The sequence below is a fragment of the Gavialis gangeticus genome, unplaced genomic scaffold (genome assembly GCF_001723915.1).
Source record: "Gavialis gangeticus isolate Ggan-Ray unplaced genomic scaffold, GavGan_comp1, whole genome shotgun sequence".
Lineage (NCBI taxonomy): Eukaryota > Metazoa > Chordata > Crocodylia > Gavialidae > Gavialis > Gavialis gangeticus.
Genome location: NW_017729004.1, coordinates 20,568,528 through 20,578,757, shown reverse-complemented (window position 1 = coordinate 20,578,757; position 10,230 = coordinate 20,568,528). Strand labels below are relative to the sequence as shown.

Sequence of the window (10,230 nt, the reverse complement as noted above, 5' to 3'; positions counted from 1 at the left end):
TAACTCATAGCGAGGCTGCATGGATATGAGGCCTGGTTAAATTAGAGGGTCACATCTGTTTAACTTCCAATAGCCAATAGTCCCTAGCCAGATGCAGGCCTTCCCTGATAAGGAGAAGGGAGGGAAAGCCAAGCGCTTGCTAGCAGCAGAATGAATATGTGAAGAGGAGGAAAAGGAGCAGGTTGCTGAGATGGGGCAATGCCGACCCCTTGGCAGGAGGAGGAAGGGCTGTTTGTATTTGCTGAAGTTCACAAAAGCATCGAACCTTGAACCCAAGGCTAAGTTTGAATGAGTTTCAGCTCCGAGGCAAACATTTCACACACAATGCCAGTTCACAACCCTCCTCTGTCCATGGGTGGTGGGTAAAGTGAATGCTCCCGGTCTCTCCACTCCCTCTTCAAAGGGGCTTTAAACGTCTCTAAGTCCCACTCAGGGTGGGTTGGGGGCAATGACCTTTGGTTCTTTCCTCCAGAGGGAGTCTGAGAAAGTGACCTCTTGGCCTTTAGCTCCATGGGGGCTCAGGAGAGGTCAGGAGGAATGACTCTGAGTCCAATCCCTCTCTCCACAGGGGCTGGGCAAAAAAAAAAGAGTATGTGATCAGTGGAATGTCAGGCTTCTGCTGCAAAAGGGAGCACATTTGCCAACAGCCCCTGGAAGAAAAATAGCCTGCCATTGAGAAACAAGCAAATCCATTTCAAGTGAGAATGAGCCTCATCTCTATGACCTAGAAATCAGGAAAGAAAGTGAAAAACAATAATAAATAAATAAAATAATCAGGAATGTAGTGCAAAATCAGGGGGTGCCCTCTGAAGAGGTCTAATCAAGACTCTGAGTCATCAGTGGTAATGGTTTTGATTAAAGAAAGCAGCGCAGAAGTAAGCTATTTTATTTTTAAATGACATGATTTTTTTCCTTGTAAACCTCCACATTGAATGTGGCACAGATCAAAGGAGAACGTGGGCTGTTGGTGAAAAAATCAGGTAAAATGGTGGTCATAAAAAAATCTAAGAAACACAGGTTTGTTTTTCAGTGGGAAATATGGCAATGCTTTCAAATGGAAATGAAAGACATGCAAAAGGGAGGCTCTCTCAAAAGCTGGCCAATCAAGCTACTACCCTCCTGAAGAGCTACTTCTCGCTCAATATTGACAATAAAATGATAGCTACAGAGGAATTGCCTCACTGGACAGAGCTTGCGTGGCCTCTCCCGATAAAGCTTTTAGTGGAAAGTGTAAAAAACGTTGCAGCATGTACAGGATAACTTGTCTCTAGGGAAAAACCTGCGTTGGCTAGAGGCTTGCTTTATAGTGTGAAGGAGGTGGGATTTTTATTTCTTCCAACCATGATTTAAATGTAAAACTTGAAAATCAGCCTCCCTTCTTTATTTATTTCCCAGGTTGAACATCCTGTATCTGATTCAGCCCTTCAGCCTTATGCAGGTGTGGACGCATTTTTGTTTAGAGCTGATAAAGATGTAAAGCAAAAATAGGAGAACCTCACAAGGTCCTGAGTGTGGGTTTAGTTTGGATAAGACAGCTGGAGAAGGTCTGATTATTTATTCCAAGCATTTTCATTATGGTGAATCGCTGTTGCAGATGTCATGGCAATAGTTTTTCCTTAAGATTCCCATCCCTACAATCCACACAGCATGTCTGTGTAGGTTTTGTCAAATGTAGAACCTGAATAAGTGCAAAAGGTATATGGAAAAAAGGTGGGAATAAATTTATCCTATTCCAGATCTTCAAAAGGTTTGATTTCATCTTAAGCTAAGGTTTAACAGAAGAAAGCCAGGACTCATTTATTCCAATGCTTACCCTCTTGCCCTCCTCAAGAGTTCCTCCTGAGCTACCATCTGCCAGTGATAATAGGACTGTGCCCTCACACAGCGTTGTCCTAAGCACTGACTAGCCTATATATGCACTTTTACAATTGTAACCCGGGCGGTACTCCAAGAGGTACCCCCTCTCCAATTGAAGGGATCAAAGCAGGTGCACAAGCGCTGTGGGAGGTGTAGGGACTCTCCTCCCCCTATAGAGCAGAGCTAGGCCACCAATGGGGACTTAACCATATACCTTTTAATGAGGGAACAATACTGGGAACATAACCAGTATAAACCAGGGGGTATAGGGGACACTACAACGCCCTGAGGAGGCAGGATTCAACAAAGGGTAGACACTTAAAATCATAGACATATTCATCCAGTTGACAAAAGACAGGGTTAACCAAAATGTAAAACACAAACAGCAGAACAAACAATACTGGTTGGTATTACATGAAATACAAAAGGCACAAAATGTCACATTACAAGGAAGATCGGGCCTAGGTACCTGGAGAGAGGAGAAAGCACAAGGGCCCCTTTCCACTGCAAGAGGAATTTCTCCCTGTTAGCTCACTCACCCCAGTCACCCCAACTGGCACTTGAACGCGGCTCTCCCACACGGTAGGCAGAAACTCTGCCACACAGCCACCAATGCTGGTGCTGCTCCAAGCTGCTGGAGGTCTTGACCTTCCCGGAGCCCCGGGCTCACGTTGAGCTGCCTGGCCTCTGGTTGGAGGAGCTGGAAGCAGAGCCGGGAACCTCTCAGGTCGCTGCTCAGATCCCTGCTGGAGCGGGGGAGCCTCTCCTGCTGGCCACAGCCTCTCCCAGGGGATCCTGGAGCCCAGCGGGGAGCCTCTGCTGCCGGCCGCGCGCCACACTGCTGAGGGTCCCACTGCTGCCTGCAGGTCCCACTCCTTCAGGCTCTTCTGGGGCAACGGCTTCCACCCCACTGGCCCAGATCTTGCCAGCTCTTTGAACCTCCTTCCTTGTGGTCCCTCACTGGTCTCCCCTGAGTCAGCCGAGCTGCCTCTTTTATCCCCCTCCAGGTGATCCAAGGGGCCAATCAAGGGACATGGGGGGTGAGTCTCTGGGGCCTGATTGGTGAGGAAGGGGAATCCTAAGTCCTCCAATCATCTTTTATCCCTTCAAAACCCCTGGGCCAAATCATTACCAGACTGGCGAGGAAAGGGAATCCCAAGTCCTCCAATCATCTTTTGCCCTTTCAAAACCCCTGGGCCAGGTCACTGCCAGCTAGCCCGTCACACAATTATAGAGTTTTTACTTCCTTCTCCCATTCTTAATTTTCCATTTTAAAAACAGCAGGATTTTGAAAAGTCAATTATTACCAAAACTCTACTTTTCTTAAAGTTAATTAAAAATGATCAAATTACATAAAGCAGGGATTGTACCTGGGAAAGCCATAGGGGGTACACGCAGGCAAGTGGAGACGGAGCACCGCCACCAACCATCCTGCGCCGCCACCTCCCAGAAGCAGGGCTGGGGTGGGGCGAGGGCAACGGCGTCCCTCTGCAGGCGGCACAGGCTGCCCAGCCAGCCGGACGTGGCAGGGAAGCCTGCATGGGGCAGCTGCCACCACTCCACATCTGGCCACATGCCACCCCCCACCCCCACTCCACGTTAGGCCGCACACCACCCCTTTACCCCACTCCACGTCTGGCCATGCACCCCCCCCACCCATTCCACATCCAGCCATGCACCACCCGCCACTGCACGTCCAGCTGCTGGGGGTACACTTATTAAAAAAAGGTTGAAAACCCCTGGCATAAAGTATCAGAAGGTGGAAAGAATCTAAAAGATTCTTTCATTTAGGGAAGCCTGTTAGAGAGTAATCACTATAAAACCATAGCTATCTGAACCAGGCCCTATCTCCACCCACAAACAGAGACATAATGATATAGAGAAGTTTCTGATAAGATTTATTCTCCCAACGACGCATTCTGATTAAATTAAATGAGTCTGCTGGAGGGTCCTAATTAGACCACTCCAGCAGGCTACAGCATCTCACATATTCAGCATAGAACAAGCTTTAGTTAAAGTGCCCGCCACCGTTTTGAAATGCGGGACGCTGAATACACGAGATGCTGCAACACGCTTAATTGAGTCTGCTCCGATACGTTCTAACCAGAATGCATCAGAACATGTATAGGCAATAGATACCTGCATGCCGCTTGGTTTCATTTTCACATGATTGATGGTGCAGGCTCATGACTGCCGTTTACCCATTCCAGACTTGACATACAGCCTAAATATTCACAGGAGAGAAGCACATTTTCATCAAAAAACATTGTGTACTGTAGCCCATAAAGCATCAGTAGCACATTTACAACATGGCAGAGACTTAAAAAGCTTAGCTAAACATCCCAACACAGTTTCTCGGTGGATAGCTGTAAACACGAGCACAGAAATAATAGTGACATCTTCTTTGCAAAGGTAACCGACAGCATTAGACAATGCCTGTAGCCACCGCTCCATGCAGTAGCACTAAGTGCTGCAGCTACTGCTCTCTTTACCCCAGGAGGTGAAAATATATGGGATACAGTGAGGCTTTCAAAGTATGATTATGGTCAATGCTTGGGAATTATCAATAGCCACACTCAATGGTCAGAAAGCTAGTTGTATTCTCTAGTCCAGATTCCTAATTAGCATTTGGTTTCTAAAAGCATGGCCACCTTGCGCGTTCTTTTCAGTAACTGCGTGTGTTCGACATTCATAGGAAATCAAAGTTGTATAATGTTTACAGTTCTGCAGCCTGCTTCACAATAGCAATTAGTTCAGCCATTCAGGACAGAACTACTTTTAAATAATATTAGGCTGACAAAAAGCATAGAAGGAATTAAGTTTCTTCCCTTGTAGGCTAAAACACCATCCTTACTTGTGGTTTCTTATACCTAGATATTGGCAGGCCTGAGATAATGCCCAGGGGTCTATTCTAGAGCTGCTTAAAACTACTAGGAAGGAATAATATGGTGATCTTGGCCTTTCCTGTATTCTCAGTGGATGCTTCCACTTACCCATCCAGGATTGAGCTTGGCCCCCTCTCTACTTAACCATTTGGGAAGACAACAGTGGTTACAACTGCCTGACAGTGTATGCAACCCCTGAGATTGTGAATAATTATTCAGCAAATTTAGCTTATTTTTTTCTTCACTTTGATTTTGAAGAGTTTTTTCCTTACTTGAAATTATTTCACACCTGAAGGGAAACGTTCTTTGACTCTTCACCATTTATCAGCCAGTGAATAGGTGACCAGGCACATGACATCATTATGCTCCGAGATTGGATGAATGTGAACAGGAAATGTGGGGATGATGAACAACGCAGATTCTTGCTTTACCTACTCTTATTGTGTAGGCAGAACAATTTTTCTCCATTTAAAAACTTGTTCACACAGATGTGTGCAAAGAACAAATAAAAAAGGACATAAGTACGGTTCAACCTAACAGCCAATACACTGCCAGTGAACATGACTATTTCACGAATTTATTTCCCAGTTACATTGTATGTCTTGTGCTCTTATTACTAGATGCAGCATGTTTGAATGTCACAAGGTGTTTCCTCCTGCCTCTGGTCATTGTAGCACAGGGTGGACACCCACTCCAACTTTTTCCAGTTAGTCATGAGCTAACCTCCTGCCCATACAAGTTCACAATCTGGTGTTTCTTGAGCTGTTTGTAACTCAAACATGCCATCTGACTTTACCCATAACAGACTGACAGGTCTGCTCTTGACTTGCAGTTTAGGAGTAGAAAGTCTGGGATCCTTGCAAAAAGACACCTTTTAATAACTTTCATGCACTATCATGCTGAGCCCACATGCTGTCACCACGTGTCACAAGCCTGGTAAAGTTCCCCTTGCTGGATGCTCATTAAACACTTCTTCATGGATGTGTGATAGCAGAAGCCAAAGGACTTGCAGGCTTCCAAATAATACAAAACCGGTCCCTCGAGACCTTAGATCAGTGGTTTTCAACCTGGGGTCCACGGACTCCTGGATGTCTGCAGAGTAGGTCTAAGAGGTCCCTGAAAGATGTCTAGGATCAATCAAAAGTCTGCGAATACACACTTACAATTCAAAGAGGTCCACACCTCCATTCAAAATTTCCAAGGGGGTCCACACCTTCATTGAAAATTTTTTAGGGGTCTGCAAATGAAAAAGGGTTAGATAACATCCGAAACGTGCAAACAAAACTGAGCATCTACACACAACTCTCTGTTCCCCAGTTTCTCGTTTCCCTCGCTATTCTTGGACATTCTTCAGGCTTGGATCAGAGCTATTTGACTTATGAAATCCCTGCCTCTTCCTCCAGCCAGTTTCCTTTTGAGCTGGTTCCAAAATTAAAAAGGCTCCACTACCATAAAAATGTGCCCGTCTTCTTGTCTCCCTTTGACATCCTTTGACTGAGATTGGCTCCTCCAGGTTTTGTGATGTTTTAAGACCCACTTAATCTCTTCATTCTGCTTCTGAGGAAATCCAACCTCTACAAACTCATCCCCACTACTGAGGTGTTTGAAGCAGTTGTTTTGTTCTCGCGTGGTAATACTTATCTAGGCATGATTCAGCATTCAGCACTAATGCTGAGGCCTCACCCAGAAGCACCACATTACAGATGTAGACAAACTGGAGAGTCCAACAGAGAGCAACAAAAAAATTTGCAATCCAGGAAACATGACTTACAAGGGAAGTTTGGAAGAACTGGGATTAGTAATTCTGGTTACTAGACTCTAAAGATCAACCTAGTCATGGATAAACATGCTGATGCCACTCCTCCGTTCCCTTCGCACAAGCAGCATGAGGCAGGACATCGTAAAGACAACTCTGGAAATGTTAGGGTGCCGCTAATTCATAAAACCAAACTGGGATTTATGCATTGTGTGTACACTGATCCCCTGCACTGTCACATCTACAACAAGCTCCCAGCCCTCACAGTCAGGGCGTGGGAGCTGGAAACTCCCTGCTGCCAGGGTAGGGGCACATTGTCCCTACCCTGGTGCACAAGGCAGAGTGGAGCTGGCTCCCCAACCTGTTCCCTGCCCAGCTGTGCACTCATGAGCCCGGGGTGGGGAACAGGCTCCCCTGCTCCCACCAGCAGGGGGCTCCCAGTACCGGCTCCACTACTGCAGGGCCAAGTGCAGGGAGATGGAGCTGGCACTGGAAGATAAATATCTCCCAGCCCCTACTCCCCCACCGGGATTTCAAAGCAGGGAACTTGGAGCTCCCTGCCTGGGCTCCTGTGGCAGAGCTGGCCCCAGAAGCAGGCAGCCCCTTGGGGCAGGGAGCTATCTCCTGCCCTCTGGTGGACAGCTGACTGGAAGCAGATTTTGCTTCCGGTTAGGCATCCACATGAGCACTATGGCACCGTTACTAAAGCCGAGTTAATTTGCTACTTGCATTTGCAGGAAGCAAATTTACTTGGTATTAGGGGAGTTTACTGCAAAGTAAGCACGTGCACATGTAGACACACATGCTTACTTCACAGTAAACGATGCTTAACTTCACATTAGCATCTCATGTAGATGCGCCCCCTGTCTTCTACTCTCCATGCAACCAAACAGCAGTAATGCCATTGAACTTTGGCAAATGGCAAATGTGACAGATTTCCCACCTTATTATTAATGGGACTTATGTTGCAACAATAGAAGGAAATATAGGGCTTATTCAAAGCCTTATGAAACTAAGGGAAGACTTTCTGTTACCTTAAGTGGGCTTTGGATCAGTTTGCACGTGTACTGTTGTACCTGAATAAGACAGAGGGAATAAAAAATGGAATACAAATCATGTATGGACAGAAATGCAGGTACAAGTAAGAATTTCCACTCCCTATGACTGGTTTCCATAACTTTAAAGTTTGTGACATTGTTTCTGTGTCAAACCATTTCCTAGGAATGTTTAATCTTTGAAACCTTAATAGGTATGTGTTATAGATCATTTAAAACCTACCTATATGGTGGTGGTTTTTTACGAAAACATTTTAATCAATTTGCTAACAATGTCTTCTTTGTCCCCATTACAACTAGCTAGAGACATCATTTCTGAAATCTAAAGATAACATTTTATCTGAAGAACTATACGAGTTATTGGAAAAAATGCTATAGTCCGACAGTCCTGAGCCAAGATAATATTTATTTAATAGACCATAAGAGCTCTGAAAGAGGCAATAGGCCTCTCATTTGAGCATACAGTTCATATGCATGCTTCCTATCCAAACACAAGCCGTTTACACTGCAAGCTATCATCTCCATAAATCCATATTTAGGCAATTCTTGTAAAAGAATTGGATTTTTGACAAGAGAGATTATAAAGATCCCTTGGATGTATTGTGATCCATATGCTAATTTGGATAATTAGTATTTACTGATAGACTACAATGGACCCTGAAGGAGCTGTTAGGCTTTTATCAACTAAAACACATATTTTGGTATGCAGAGCAAATTTTAAAAAGTAAAATATTTGTTGGAAAACCTGCCATTCTGGGAGGCCCAACACACTAAGTAGTTGATGAAAAGAGTAGGATATCTGCCAGCCTGACCTAAAGTTGGCAGAAATGAGCCATAATGGCATCATTTTCCTCCAACCCAGGGAAATTTCTGAATGTGAAGATGGTATAGTTGGGCTTTTGAAGGCTTGTACAGCTAGGTCTGACAGGGAAGAGAGGTTTGAATTGGAGGTGGTAACTCTACATCTCTGATCTCAGGCAACCTGCAGGCAAAGTCTGCAAATACGTATAAAAAACATATTCAATATTTTACTTCTAACCAAATAGAATCAGGTAGAGGTAAGAGAGCAAACAACGTGGTTTTTGTTTGCATTTAACTCTGCTCATTTTTTTTCATAGATACCTTTTCAAAGAATACAGTTTTTTCATGAAAATGTAGTAACTTTAAGTAATACTATTATTAACCTTCCAGGGGGCTCCTGACCCATGTCTTTAGAAGCCCTTCAACAGGAGAAATAGAAGAGGAGAGGCATTGACAACAGGGCTCCATTGGAGGAGTCTAAGGTAACGGGAATGGGAGAGAGGGAGAAATGACAAATATTTTCCGTTTCATTCAACATTTTCCACAGAACCTTTTGTCAAGATGAGTACATATATTTAATATTTTAATTCCAACAAAATAGAAAACCAGGTAGAGCTAGGAATGCAGAGTTTTCATTTAAGCTTTAACTCTATAAATTTTTGTTCCATAGGTACACTTTCAAAAATACAAATTTTCCATGAAAATTTCATTTAAAAAGCCACATTTGTCCATAAACATACTTTGATGAAAAATGTTGACCATCTCTAGTAGGGAATAATGTAGAGAAGGCAGGCCTCTGTGAAAGAGAGACACCTGAGATTCATAGAGCAGTCTTTCAGATAATGTCCGTGAGCTTACAGAACCTCTGGGTCCCTCCGCAGAGCCACATGTATTCTGTTCTTCCATGTCTGATGAATTTGAAGTTAGTTGCATAAATGGAAATTCACAGTTGCCCTCTGTGCATCCATCTCTCCTGCACGTCCTTCCATGGGAAAAGATCTTGAACACTCTAATATAGTGTTTCTCAAACAGGGTACTGAGATCGTTTGCAGGGTGCAGGAGTGCCATGCAATATAATGGCTGTCAGGTATGCAAATGCGTACAGATGAATCACAAGGTAAGTGTACAAGGTGCTACCCTGCCCTACCTTCTGCCAGAGATTTCAAAGAAGAATCTATGGTGTCAAAAATGTCCTGACCTGTTGTGGTCGTCCTGAGTTCCTTGCAATAGAAAAGAATTGGTCTATTATTTTTCCATAGTCAAAAAATCAGACAAAGCTAAGAGCTGGTATTTTCTGAGTGGTGCCTTGAATCTAATGAGTGGTGACTTGAGTCTTCGAGTCCAGTCTAAAAAAGGTTGAGAAACACTGTTCAGATAAGGAACAGCTACTAAAGGTGGCAATAATTGGAGTGCTAGGTTAGACAATGCACTGGCATCTGGTGCCATTTTTAGCACCTTCCATCAAGCTTTGATCTGAGATTAAAGATTGGTAAAAATGCTGGCAGCCACTGATGTTCAGTCTATATTAGCACTCCCACTGTTGCTACTAACTGGACACATCTACACAAGGCATTTACCGCACAGTTGACTAATTAATAGGGGTGTGTGAAACGGGCCATATTCTATTTGGATTCGGCCTGAATTGGGGACAGTGATTCAATTCATTGATTTGAATCAATGTCCCCGATCCAATTTGGCCAAATCCGACTCTGAAGATTCAATGCCAATTTGGAGAATCAGCGATTTGGCCATAGACACAACTTTAAATGTTTTTTCTACATACCTCAAGGTACCAGATGTGGCTCATGAATGCTGTGATGCTGGGGCAGATGGAGCATCCTACAGGAGAGTGGGGGGGTGGGGGGGAGGGCCGCGT

At 44.4% G+C, this 10,230-nt stretch overlaps 1 long non-coding RNA gene across 1 annotated transcript; it reads right to left on the bottom strand.

Moving 5' to 3' along the window:
* Positions 1-5,272: 5,272 nt before the first annotated feature.
* Positions 5,273-9,658, bottom strand: LOC109291486. Its single transcript, XR_002095860.1, has 3 exons — positions 9,168-9,658; positions 8,728-8,831; positions 5,273-5,979 (listed from the first exon to the last, which is right to left on the bottom strand). It is a non-coding gene; the product is annotated as an uncharacterized LOC109291486 (long non-coding RNA).
* Between the last annotated feature and the right edge of the window lie 572 nt (positions 9,659-10,230).